The following is a 14,230-nucleotide window of genomic DNA, read 5'->3' as shown; positions in this document are numbered from 1 at the left end:
CAAAAACCATGAAAACCTATACATTTCACATCAATTTACAGCAAAATCATAAGTTTGCGTGAAATTATGTCAACTCTCCTGGGTTGTCATAGGTCTCACAATATTTAGGCTTGGCCTTAAAGCCCCCATTCCTAGAGTCATGTTATTACATGAGAATCACAGTTTTCATTTATAGAAAGTACGTTTCTAGGCCTAGAGTTGCAAAGAAAAACTTGCAAATGTGATCCTTGGACGCACAAATACCAAAAGGCAAAAAAAGTGCCCAAATCATTTTTCAAAATCTCATTATTTTTAAGACAATTTCATGGTTTTTGGAGCCTCTCTCGTGATTTTTAAATGTGTAAGGTAGGCTACTGAAATCTTGTGATTTAAACTGAGATAATATCAGAGGGGTAGCCGTGTTAGTTTGGATCTGTAAAAGCAGCAAGGAGTCCTGTGGCACCTTATAGACTAACAGACGTATTGGAGCATGAGCTTTTGTGGGTGAATACCCATTTTGTCGGATGCAGCTGAGATACTCCTTACCATAGCCACCATCAAAAAGTCAGCATTTGCCAACATTTACTGTGTAGTGGTTTCTAGGATACCACCTATTTTTATGTACATAGAATCGGAAATAGCACAGGTATGCATTGACAAATGTAGACTTTTTAATGGCAACAACTTTATTCATTTATATCCATTATGTTGGGAAATTATTTTTTTGTTTCTTTAACAACATATCAGACCTGAGTAAAATCTACTCTAGTTGAAAATCTTATTGTTGCAATAATGGCTAAGAGAGATACACTGCAGATATGCCAAAGCAAAGTAGGATACTTATTATGATTTTTGCATGCCAATATCCAGAACACTCTTCATTTATAAGGGATAAGTTTAAAATTAATGAGGCTTTATTAACTTGACTAAATGTCTCTTGACTAGCAGATCTCACTTGACTCCATGACTACTCAAAACTTGTTATTTTTCAACTGCTCAGTTCACACAATAGGGTGTGGATTTTATTTATTTGGTCTAATCCTTCTAGATGCAGTCTATTGTTTTTACAGCTTCTGAATTGGTTTATGTTGTTAAATTTATTGTAATGTATTCCCTTCACAGACACATTGAGTTTTGATATACCACTGAAATTAGGAGATTTGCTAAATACTCTGATTCAATGCTTTCCTTCTCCCAATTTTTCTGCAGTATTTGGGATGTCATGCCAGTGATTTAGTTTCCCCAGGCATCTCAACAGTAGCTTAATTATACATTGTGTTCTACTTTTCACTGAGATCTCTCAGGATGTAGTTGATTTTTAAACACCGGATTCTTAATTTTTTTAACACATTGTTTTTGCACCTAAAAATAATGCAGCTTGAATAAAAAAGGTGTAAGAATTTGTTGTTTTGTATTAATGACTGTTAAAAACAAATTAAAAGCTTTATATTATTATCACTTTATTTTCAAATTTGTATTTTATGACACAGGTAGCAATGAGTTAAATGTGCTGGTTGCTGGCAGTTCAATTATTTTTTATGCTCTTAAGAACCTAGACGGAGGCTTCTTCCTGTCAGAGTATCTGCTACTTTGATCTTCTTCAAGTCATTGCCTGATAATGCATTGATCCATTGGCTTATTGCTGTCACAGTATTAGACACTTTTTTCTAGTTGCTAAGCAGCTAGATACATTAATCAAAGGACCTTGTTAGTTCCTTCCTACTAAAACTGTTATTTTTTCATGCAATGTTCTTCTTTTTTAGAACGATAGTATGGTCAGACAATGAATTTAGCTAACACATTAGAACAATATTTCAGCTGTTAGATGCCTGAATGAAGAGATTGGACTAGATTTAGAACACTTGGTTCACCTCTCCCGAGCCAGAGAAGTCCTTTTCACTGAGGAAAGGAGGATTACCCCTTAACTGATAGAAATTGGTGTTTCCACACCTGTCCTCCCTCAGGCTTTTCACTAGTGTCAGTGAGGTAGAGCACCTTTAAAACCGGCTTGGAATTCTGCAGAACCTCTGCAGGCAGGAGCTGCTGTGCGGAGGTGTTTGTGCACAGCCCGGACATCCCCTCTTCTAGTCAATACAACCAACTTTTCATCATCCTAAAGGGTTGTAACTTCATTGGGGTTAAGAGAAGCCCCAAAGTTGGTTGTTGAACCCCATGCTTCACCTATCCAGTGAAAGGAAAGTTATGGCCACTTCATCATTGCCTTAGTCATAGAAACAGAAAATTCATGTTGGAAGAGACCTCAGGAGGTCATCTAGTCCAACCCCCTGCTCAAAACAGAACTAACCCCAACTAAATCATCCCAGCCAGGGTTTTGTCAAGCTGGGCCATGTCATGGGACCCCTTCTAAAAGCAAGATCAAAGTTCATTACTGCCAAAAAGGTACACAGACACCATGGTGAAGAATGTCTGAGTAGACAGAACTGTGGTAGTGGTTTTGTGAGGAAGATGGACCACCAGGTATTGGAATAGGGCCACCAGCTCATTTGGCATAATGATCTGAACAGCTACCTTATATTAACAGCACATGATCACTGATTTTGGTCATACCCAAACCCATAACCTAAATGTAAAAATCTATATAGATCATTAACAAGAAAGGATGGTCCAGTTGTTAGGGCACTAGCTTAAGACTCAGGTAGACCTGGACTCAGTTCTTTGCTCTACCACAGATTTCATGCATGACCTTGGTTAAGTCACTTAGTCTTTCTGTGTCTCAGTTCCCCATCTCACAGGAGTGTTTATTGTGTTGTGCATAGTTCGGATACTATGCTAATGGGCGCCACATAAGTGCCTTACAGCAATGTCCTGAGACTATATTTTTAAGCTAAGCTTTCTGTCTTTTCTGTGCTAATAAAAAAATAATTCTATCTAGGAATTTGGATTGTTCAATGTTTTAAGGATGTAGGGGGAAAGAGGCTTTTAAATGGAATGTTGTGGAAAACTGTCAGTGTTTCATTTTACTGAAAACACATTTTTGATTCATTTATTTGTGCATCTATTTGCTGTATAGGTGTGCTGAATGGGTAAGTCCTCCTGACTGTTAACATTCCATTGGTTAATTGAAATGGAGGTGGTTTGCCAGACCTAGAGAAAAGCAAAATACTACTATGCAAGGGAGTACTGCCTCCTTGAAATAAAAGTTTTATGCACAACTTTGCTTTTGTTGCTAATTTTTTTCATCATTTACACTGGTGTAAATCTGGAGTAACATCATTGACTTCAGTGTTCTTTACATTTCCTGGTACTTTACATTAATTTCAAGCCAATATTGATTTTGATAAACTCCTATTCCAAGGCTCTTCATAGGTACCCTTTACTCTGTACCTCAGCCTTTTGTCTTGGGGCCAGGTTTCAAGATGGATCATATGAGGTTCAAGAACTCTGTAGATGTACCAACCTCTGCCCATGAGAGTTTAAATGTTAGTCTTTCAAAATGAGCTGCAAGATTCCAACATTACTTCTAACCATATTGGATAATTCTGTACCGTATGTGTCTGAACTATTCTGTATGTCTCTGCTCTAGACTGTAATCTCTTTGGAATAAGGACTATGTCTATTGCCAGTGTTACTGGCACCTGATAAATATTAAATTATAATATCAATACAAATCTCTTTTTCCTCTTGCATATTAACTACTTCAGCATAATTTAAACTATTCATGTCTTCACTATATGTGTCTAGGGCATTATTTCTACTCCAGCACATCACTTTTCATTACATTAAATTAATACTCATTTAATTTCCTATTCCGCCTTTGAGCCCATTTCCCTAATCTTTCAAGATTATTCTGTAAAATAGCTGCTTCTCTCTGAGTCTTAACTACTCCTCCAATTTTAGTATCATCTGTAAATTTAATGATCCAGCATATTACAGCTTTGTCTAAATCACTGAATAAAATATTAAAGATTGCTAGTGTTAATCTAGAACCCTGTGGGACTCCACTCCTCACCAGCTGTATTTCCACCTTTAACCCTAACTCTCCACATTCTACACTATAACTAGAACGTTGATCCTGCAGGTGACTGGGCAGATTCCTGCACTCACGGGGAGCACAACTGAAGCTAATGAGGCTCTACACAGGGCACAACCAATTCCAGGTCAAGGACAAGAGATAAGCACAGATCTGAACATTCCTCACATTGTAAAGAACTTGATATTCTGATATGAACGTAGTAGCATAAGCCCATCTTTAGTACTGTCACCCATTTTAATAATTAATTACCAAACCCATGCTTAAGGACTTTGATATGATCCATCATTTCAAATTTTGTCTAAGGCTTTCTCATATCCAGATATATCAAACCTTTTGGTTTCCTTAAACCAACAGTTATTTCATTTTAAAACGTAATCAGATTTGTCTGACATGATTTGCACTTCTCATATCCATGACTCACAACTATTAAATTGTACTTACTTTTCTGTAACTTTATAACTATCTATAACTATCATCTCAAATCCATTTCTTCACTTAAGAGCCTGATTTCTATGAGGTGTTGTGCACCCTCAACTCTGGTTACAGGTAACAGAAGCTAAGGGCATTCAGCATCTTGCACACTTTAGTAGGGATGTTGGATTTATATGTCTATAATTTTCTGTCTTTTTCCTAGAACTTCTATTTTATATATTAGGACTATACCAGCTCTTTTCTAATTTGTTTTTACTTCTCCAGGATCAAAATACTTCTCAGAAATAATGGCACAAATATTTGATCCCTAACTTTACATGTCACACAAAATATGACCCTATTTAATATCTTGTGCATTATTTACCACTCTTATCTAAACATTTATTTACTATTTTTCTCCAGTAAATTCAGTTTCCTTCAGTTATCCTCATTAATATCCTAAAATAGCCTTATCTTATTTATTCAGCATGATAGCAGTACATGGTGATTTTATCTGTTCATTATAATTTGAACCATTTACTTCATTTTTATAAGAAGGTTATAGTTAAGTCTGCCTGACACTTCCCATTATAAGACTCTTTTTTCAGTTGCTTCTAACTTTGTCATACTTTTACCATTTGAGCTGAATTTTCAATGCTGGGTATCCCACCTCAGGCTGAATTGTTTTACTAAGTTTCAGCAAAAAAAATTTCAGCTGTTTCAGAGAATGAGATTAGAGAAATATATGTAGTCTTTCTTATATAAAATAAAAATCTAGTGACTTGTTCTTTGAGACAATCTAGCACATCCATGTTTTAGAGTAGAGAATTGAAATTTGGCCTTTTGTGTCAGGGATGTATCTTTTGCCATCCTTGTGAAAATCTGCCCAAATTCAAACAAGTTATAATCCTTTGAAAAAAATCTTGGTTCATACATGCTCTACAGAGACTGGCTAGAGCTTCACAGCTAAATTCTTCAAAGATTCTGTCTGCACTGAAAGAACAGGAGTACTTGTGGCACCTTAGAGACTAACAAATTTATTTGAGCATAAGCTTTCATGGGCTACAGCCCACTTCATCGGATGCATGCAGAGGAAAATACAGGAGGAGGATATATATATATATATATATATATATATATATATATATATATATATATATATACACACACACAGAGAACATGAAACAATGGGTGTTACCATACACACTATAAGGAAAGTGATCAGTTAAGATGAGCTGTTATCAGCAGGAGAGAAAAAGAACTATTTATAGTGGTAATGAAAATGGCCCATTTCCAGCAATTGCAAAGGAGATGTAAGGAACTGGGGGTAGGGTGTGGGGGAATAAGCATGGGGAAATAGTTTTACTTTGTGTAATGGCCCATCCACTCCAAGTCTTTATTCAAGCCTCGTTTGATGGTGTCCAATTTGCAAATTAATTCCAATTCACCAGTCTCTCATTGGAGTTTGTTTTTGAAGTTTTTTTGTTGTAATATTGTGACTTTTAGGTCTGTAATCGAGTGGCCAGGGAGATTGTCTGCCAGAGGTGAAAGTAAGCTGGTACGGGCCTGTACGGAGGACTGGTAAGAAAAGGAGACTGATGAGGGAGGGAGAGAGAAGCCTGCTCCCTGCATAAGAATAGTTTAAACTCAGCTGTTCCCTGATGGTTCAGCTCCCAGGGCTAGGTTTCTGGCATCCTTGTTAATTTCACTCACAGTAGCTGTGGGGAGGGGGTCGAGGGGAAGGTGTGTTTGACCATGGCAGGGGCAGTTCTTTTCTGCCCCCGGGATGAAGGGATCTCGCCAATATTAATATACACAACAAATACAAGCATTTGGCTGCACAGCTTAAATCCAGAGCTAATACAAGCAGGTGGAAGGGGAAAACTCACTGTCACATTGGTTTCTCGGCTCCTCCTTCCCCGTCCTCCAGCCAGGCTGCAGACAAGGCTCTGCATTCCTCCCCCCCCCCCACCACCACCGGTTCTCCTCTAGGCTCTAACTTGCAGTAGGGACACTGGCTGAGATGCCTGCTGCTGCTGCCTGCAAAAGAACAGTTTAAACTCAGCTGTTCCCTGTGCAGTTCAGTGCCCAGAGTTAGGAGCCGTTTCTGGCATGCTTGTTAATTTCACTCCCAGTTGTTGTTGGGTGTGTGTGACCATGGCAGGGGCAGTTCTTTTCTGCCCCTGGGATGAGGGGATCTCCTGAACACAATCAAAATCAGGAACCATTTCCAAGTTCAAATCTATCCCATTCCCTCCCCAGCAGAGGATCATGGTTGTGATGTCCACACTGCTTGCAGATTCTCTTTGAAATGTTACTGTTTAAAAAAAAAACACAAAAAACATGGAGAAAGATGTGTCATGATAATTAGTTTATTTTGGGCAAAGCAATTTTGCTAAAGCAACTAAAAATTCACAGGGAAACCAAATAGACACCATAGACAAAACCACAAAGGGATTGGAGGGGAAAACTGAATATTCAGGGAAATTATTTTGCCTCCTTTGAAAGAAATAGTAGTTTTCATTCCAATCCACCCTCTTTATATATTGACTTAAACACCTGAAATGTCCTTAGGACATGGGGTGCAATCTCAGATCTCTTTTTGTTTTGTCCTACCTGCAGAGTGCAGAGGCTGAAATTGACAAAACTTTCTCTAAATATCTTGTATATTTCATGAAGGCTATTCCAGTTGTCCTTCATTCACCCCTGACTTCCCCTCCCCCCGGCTCCCTCCCTGGCTGGCGGGCTGGCTGGCTGGCTGTAGTTTTTGCCTTGGTTACTTACTCTTTGGCAGACCCAGCCCAGCGACACCTGCTGGCTCTCTGCAGGCAGCAGCCCAGAGGGGCTGGTTGCTGGGGTCACTGCTGGTCAGTGGCAGGCTGCAGCTGCATTGTTTGTGACACATTCATATACATACACATACATACAGTCAGAGGTGAAAGTAAGCCGGTCCAGTCCAGCCTACCAGCAAGAGCCAGTACACTGTGCTGGACTACATCAACTTCCACAGCGGGGATTGAAGAGGCTGCGGGTAGCCCAGAGCCCTTTAAATCCCAGCCACAGCTCCGGTGGCTGGGCTGGGGCAGGGATTTAAAGGGCTCAAAACTCCCCACAGCTGTGGGCAGCCCAGAGTCCTTTGAATCCCAGCCACGGCTCTGGCAGCTAGGCTAGGGCCAGGATTTAAAGGGCTCTGGGTTTCCCTCAGTGGCAGGAGCTCTGGGCCCTTTAAATCCCTGCCGCTGCCCCACAAAGGTCGGGGTTTCCCCTGGCGGCCAGAGTCCCGGGCCCTTTAATTTGCTCCTGAGCCCTGGGGGGATCCCAGCCACCTCTGCAGCTGGGATCCCCTGGTTGATTTAAAGGCTCTGGGTCTCCCAGCCACAGCTGGTTCCCCAGGGCCTTTAAATCTTGAGAGGCCACGCCTCTTCCAGATGAGGCCACGCCCCCCTCAGGACTCCAGCAGTACCGGTAAGTCCTGTAAGTTACTTTCACTCCTGTTGTCTGCACTGAGTATGCTTCAGCCCAGGGCTACAGGGACTAAGCAGGAGTTTCCCTGCAATTGCTGCTCCCAGCTGCTGTGAGCCAATCACCAGAAGGAAGATCTGGGATCTTAATGCTTTACCTGCTGGTGCCCAGGCAGCATAGAGACAGAAGCCATATGACCTATATGCAGAAAGGAGAAGAACCAAATCGGGGGATAAATTGGGACAAGAACTATGTGAGGAGGAGTGGAAATTGGGACTGGAAGCTGGTGGGGGAGCATAGGAGAGTAACAAGAACTTGAAGTTGGGGTGAGGGAGACTGGGACTGGCTAGGCAAGGAGTCTGGAACTGGGAGATGGAAGCAGGAGGGACTGGGGACTGGGAGAAGGGAGACCAGCCTGTGCACTGAAAGGGGCAAGAGTCCCGGAAGGGGGCAGAGGGAAATAGTATGTGATCACCTAACTAAAGACATCATCATAATGCATCATCACAAACAGTCTTAATTCTGGCTTTTCTTAACTTTTGAGCACTTGACTTTGCAACCTTTTTGTTTTATCGTAGTTTTTTGTATGTGTAGTTTATTATAGAGGCTAGAGTTTTCAGACGTGCTCAGCTTTCACAGTTGGGGCTAGTTTTCAAAAGCACTCAAGTCCTATTTAAGCATCAAAATAGGTGGCTGCATTTGCAGAAGAGCTCTCCATGTGGGATGCTAAACTCTTGAAAATTTGGAAGTGTCACTATGGGAGGTGCTGAGTGAAAAACATTTTTCAAAACATGACCTTTATTTTGGAGCCAAAATGGAAACTGAGCTCTTCTGAAAATCTTGTCCCAGTTGTTAACACTGAGCAATTGAAAAATCTGACTCTAAACTCTTTGGGTTATGTGACTCATAGTGCCTAAAGTATGGTAGGTGCTTTACATAACTATAACAGAAAACAGATACTGTCTCAAAGAACTTAGTCTAATTTAGATATAATATTACAAGTGATAGCAGAAGAAGGAGGCTATATAACCCTTGTTCTTCCTTCCCAATAAAGATCATGGGATAGTGAGTCTATGATTCTGAGTCACCAGTACTCCATACTAATTAGTACAACTTGTAGATACAGTGCTGTTAATGTCACAGGCAAAGACTACTGTTTGCTTCCTAAGTACATGTCTCATATTGAAGCTGTACATGGTCTTCACTCTGAAGGAGGATGAAAAACCTCCTTTGAGGCAGTAGTATGCTCTCATATCCATCTGCTAGCAGAGGCATAACAGGAATAAAAAATTCATAACCCACTTATTTCCCTAGAGATTGAAAGCATCTCATTCACAACAACCTCAACTCAAAGAATTAGACTGAGGTTTTCAGTGCTACTTATACTGTGTCCTAATTATCCAGATCCTTCAAAAATGAAAAGTAAGATTATATTAAAATGTTAACAATTCATTCGATTCATCAGATTGTAAAGATACATTTCCTATAAAAAACAAAGTAGGAGAATATTAACAAGAAGAAGAAATATATTAAGCATGTTGAGGTTTCCTTTTTTCTGTTACACATCTGCACTCAGTGTGCATGCAGGTCAATATAAAATATACAGTATTACCATCATAATTACTCTATTTCCAGGTTAAGAATATCCAGATAAAAATATCAGTGGTACAGAGAGAATATATGATGCATTCACTGCACATAAATTACCCTTGATTAAGCTGAGATGCTGGCATCATGGTTTTATCTAGTGAAAGCAGCAAATACTATACAGCATACCAAAATGAAGAGTTTTAGAAATGAAATCAGTGGAAATGGAGGATGCTCAGCACCCAACTGCAAAAAATAAGATCAACTCTCTGGTAGTTACTATAGTGTAATAGACCAATAGGCCAATTAGTTTCTGAAAATGGCTTGTGCCAGATGTCTTAAAAGGTGAAAAACCCCAGCAATGTACCTTGATTAAGGTTTCAATCCTGTTGAGCATTCTGAACTACCAAGAGGCTTGCGAAGCTGGTGGGGGAGCTTAGGAAGTTAGGAACTGGCTTTCATGTCTCCAGACTCATGTTGTCTTCCCAGTATTGTGCCCAAATACTTGGGCTTAGTTTTATGAGGGATGAATTTCACAGTAGGCCCTTAATCCTGCCAAAACTTATACACATGCTTAACTTTACTACCATAAGTAGTCCCATTGATTTCAGTGGGATTACGCATGGTAATAAAGTTAAGCAAATGTATAAGTGTTTCTGGATTGTGGCCTAGGTGAGAAGGCAGTATGAGGATGTGTCCTCTTTCTTTAAAACTGTAGCAGTATTACCCATCTAAGCATTCAAAAGTGAGATAACATCCAAAAAATACTGCCACTAAAAACTCACATTCACTTTAGCTTCTGATTTGTGAGACTTCAGGGAAGGATGTCTGGCCCCAATTCGTGTGTCATCATTCCAGGTTCAAAACTCAAGTGTAAGTACACAAATGTAAAGGAAGACTCCACTTACCTTTCCCTAATTCCTGGACTGGGGAAGCTGCCATTCACTTTATCTATTGCTGTAGCCTCCCCAACTTCCTCCCTGTCCCACTAAGGCCTGATCTACACTGAAGGGGATTGATCTAAATTATGTAACTTCAGCTACGTGAATAACATAGCTGAACTCGACGTACTTAGAGCTACTTACTGCGGTGTCTTCCTTACGGTGAGTTGTCTACTGCCACTCCCCCGTCGACTCTGCCTGTGCCTCTCGCTGAGCTTGAGTACAGGAGTCGACGGGAAAGCGCTCGGGGATTGATTTATCGCATCTAGACTAAACATGATAAATTGATCCCCGTTGGATCGATCGCTGCCCGCCGATCCGGCCAGTAGTGAAGACATACTCTTAGATAATATTGTGAGAGGGCAATAGACTATGCTCCTGCACAGTCCCTTGTTCCACATTTTTTCTCCCACTTTCCCAGCATAGTGTCCAAGTACTTTGCATTTTTCCCTTTCTGCCTCCCTTTCCTTTTCTTCTCAGCTACCTCCTTTTATCCAATATTCCTCTGCAGCTCCTTATTTTCTCTCTGTACCCCACATTCCACTGTTCCCTCAGGTTCCTTTCAAGGTTTTTAACAATAGTGCACAGGGGGCAGCCATCTTGCCTTAGGGTATACCAGCTTCAGTCCCATTGAAAATAATGGGAGATGGTGGCCATTGGTAATAGGACCAGCTTCACTTACTTCTACAAAGGCTTTCAGGAAAATGGTGCCCACCTAAGCTGAGAGGAGTCTATGGCTTCAGGCTCATTGAAAATAATGGGAATGGGGGTGTAACTCTCTTGGGGTTTAGTGAGCATGGCTCCTTGAAAACTTCATCCTGAGGCAGAAGGCGTGCTGATTGTTCCGGGAAGAGGATATGGTTTATTCTAGAGGTGTAGGGAAAGTGAAGCAGCTGAGAATGTGCCCAAATCCTGGGAGGGACAGAGTGGCCTCCTGGGGATTCCCCAGGAAAGGAGCCAGGAAGAACACTGTGTCAGGGAGAAATCACCCAAAGAGAAAAAAACTGGAGCTGAACCTAGTATCACTGTTGCCCAGAGCTGTATGGGGCTGTGAGTACTGGGGCTTGTGACCTTGCTCTGGGAATAAGGAAAGAGGCAGTAGCTAGCTAAGTGGGGAAGTTGTCTCTCTATGTGAGTTTGCAGATAGTGGCAGAAGAGGGCACTGAATGGCTGCTTTCTCCATTCATCTCTTTGTGAATAAATATTTCCATTGTACTATTCTGGTGAGTGTGTGTATGTGACGAGAATTTCCCTGCTATGTTCCTGCATGTGCCTTTTCTTGGCCAGAGCTGCCTACAAAACACACTCCATCTTGGCCACAAGGGTGCTAAAGTATCAGAGGGGTAGTTGTGTTAGTCTGGATCTGTAAAAGCAGCAAAGAATCCTGTGGTACCTTACAGGCTAACAGACATTTTGGAGCATGAGCTTTTGTGGGTGAATACCCACTTTGTCAGATGCATCTGATGAAGCGGGTATTCACCCATGAAAGCTCATGCTCCAAAATATCTGTTAGCCTATAAGGCACCACAGGATTCTTTGCTGCTTTTACGGGTGCTAAAGTTACACTTGGTGGCCCATATGGGGACAAGCAGTACACACACGCACACACCTATGTCACACACCCTTGGTCTCTCCTTCGCAGAGCAAAGAGACACCTGAGTGATCTTCCTCTCAGTCAAAAAAACAAACAAACAAAAAAATACAACCATGGAGAGGGGATTACTAGAAGACCTGTACCAAGGAACACAGATCTCTGTAACCAAAGCTGTGCTAGTGGTAGGGTTACCAGAAGACATGGAACCAAATGAAATTGAGGAGAGTCTAGATGAAGCAGGAATACTGGAGACAGTGAAGATCCACAGCTATATAGAGAAAGTCATGGTAGCTGTATGTACTTACTCCAAGGAAGCAGATCTTGATAAGGTGCCCAAAGAGGTGCAAGTGAGAGGTACCCCCTGGAAAATTCTAGGGCCAGAGAAATCCCCTACTAGTGTGCCCATGTCACTTGAGGTGGATCCTTTTGTGCAGAAACTGTGAGCTCTGATGATGAATGAGAAGCGGACATGAGAGGAATTAATCTTGGCAATAGGAGGGGCTCTAACACCTGCAGCACCCAACCTGGTGGAGGGGGCCAAAGAGCTGGAAAACGCTCTCAAAGATCTGTAGAGATAGATCTGGGTGAAATTCTTTGACTGAAATGTCTTTTTAGGAAAAAACACAAGATTCAATATTTTGTGAATTTATGTCAAATTTGCCTTTTTTGAACAAAACAAGCTGAAAAAAATCAAGCATTTTGTAAATGTCAAAATGAACCATTTCAATCTTTGGATTCAAAATGATTTTTTGTTTTGAAATTTCATTCAATTTTGTTTTAAAATATTTTAAAAGACAAGCTCAAAATTAAAACAAATCTATAGAGCAGTGGTATTCAATTACATTTTTCTGGCGGGCTAGGTAAGGCAATTGTGATGCTGGCAGATCTGGTGCCAGCTCATGCCAAGGCCCTTATGTCTCAACTGAATACTGACAAATACGTAGGTGGAAAACAGTCTGGCTCACCTGTGTGTTGGTATTGTTAAAATACACGTTAAATTTACAAGAATGTGTTTTGTGTTTAGACTTCTTTTGAAAGGCTTGTAAGATGCTGTGTGGATTAATCTCACTTATAAAATCTGTACCCCATGTTATAAGGGGCTAGTAAATGATTGCATCGTAATCCTGTAATATTGCTCTGATAAAGGGGATTGAATCATCATACTCTTGTCCAGGTGTTTGTAGTTTCCCCATTCACCTCAATGAGTCTGCAGTACTGCATGTTTGCCACTGTGGTGCTGTCTAAGGCTATAAATCAATCTCACTCAGTGCTCCATTTATCTGATTCAAAATGGTGTCTCCCAGCAACGAACAGGTGCTGTTGGTTTCTTCTCTGTTCCTGAATCCAAAGGAAATCTGAAATATTGAAGGCAGTTCCTGTGTTACCAACTCTCATGCTATGTGGAGCTCATTGAGTTGTGACATTACATGAGAATCTCAACTTTCATTTAAAAAAAAGTAAGTTTCTAAACCTCATCATTGTGGAAAAAAGACTGAAAATGTGAATATTTAATGCTCAAAAACCAGCATGCAAAGAACCCCCAACTCAAATGCTTGTTTAAAATAAACTATGGTTTTAAACTAATCTCATTATGGGGAGAGGAGAATTAACTCCTGATTTTGAAACACCTTGGATTAGCAATGTTGTAATTCCCCCTTTGGGGAGTATTCTTCTAAGATATGAGTGTACCTACTGTCTGTAGAGTAGTGGGGAAGTGGATGGAGGGGCTCAGCTCTGCCTGTCTGGCTATGTTAAGCTATTTTATGGAAGCTGTTTGAAGTAATTAGGATACTGTTTCGTGAAGAAGCACCATGCAATGGGGAGGGCATCAGATGGGGTATCAGGAGAGCTGTGTTCTGTTCCTGGCTCTGCTAGTGACGGCCTATGTGATTTTGGGCAAATCACTTAGGACCTGCTTATTTGGAGATACTAGGCACTCATAGCTCCAACTAGGTTCAAGAGGAGCTGTTGGTGCTTGGCTTCTCTGAACTATCATGCCATTAATCCTCCCTATGCTTCAGTTTCCCAATATGTGTAACAGGGATAATGATACTTAGCTCAGTAAAGCCCTTAAGATTGCAGGTAGAAAACACTGTATGAATGCTTAATAGGAGTTTTTTATTGTAATATGAATTAAGCCTTCAATGACTTCCTCTTTCCTAGTGGTTAGTTGTTCTGTCATACTGATTTAGCGATCATAGGTATGTTTGATACAAAGTAAGTCTTGGCAAAAGAGCATTTAAAGGTACCTTACAAAGGCTG

Source organism: Gopherus evgoodei, chromosome 2, assembly GCF_007399415.2.
Source record: "Gopherus evgoodei ecotype Sinaloan lineage chromosome 2, rGopEvg1_v1.p, whole genome shotgun sequence".
NCBI classification, from domain to species: domain Eukaryota; kingdom Metazoa; phylum Chordata; order Testudines; family Testudinidae; genus Gopherus; species Gopherus evgoodei.
This window is presented reverse-complemented; position numbering follows the sequence as displayed.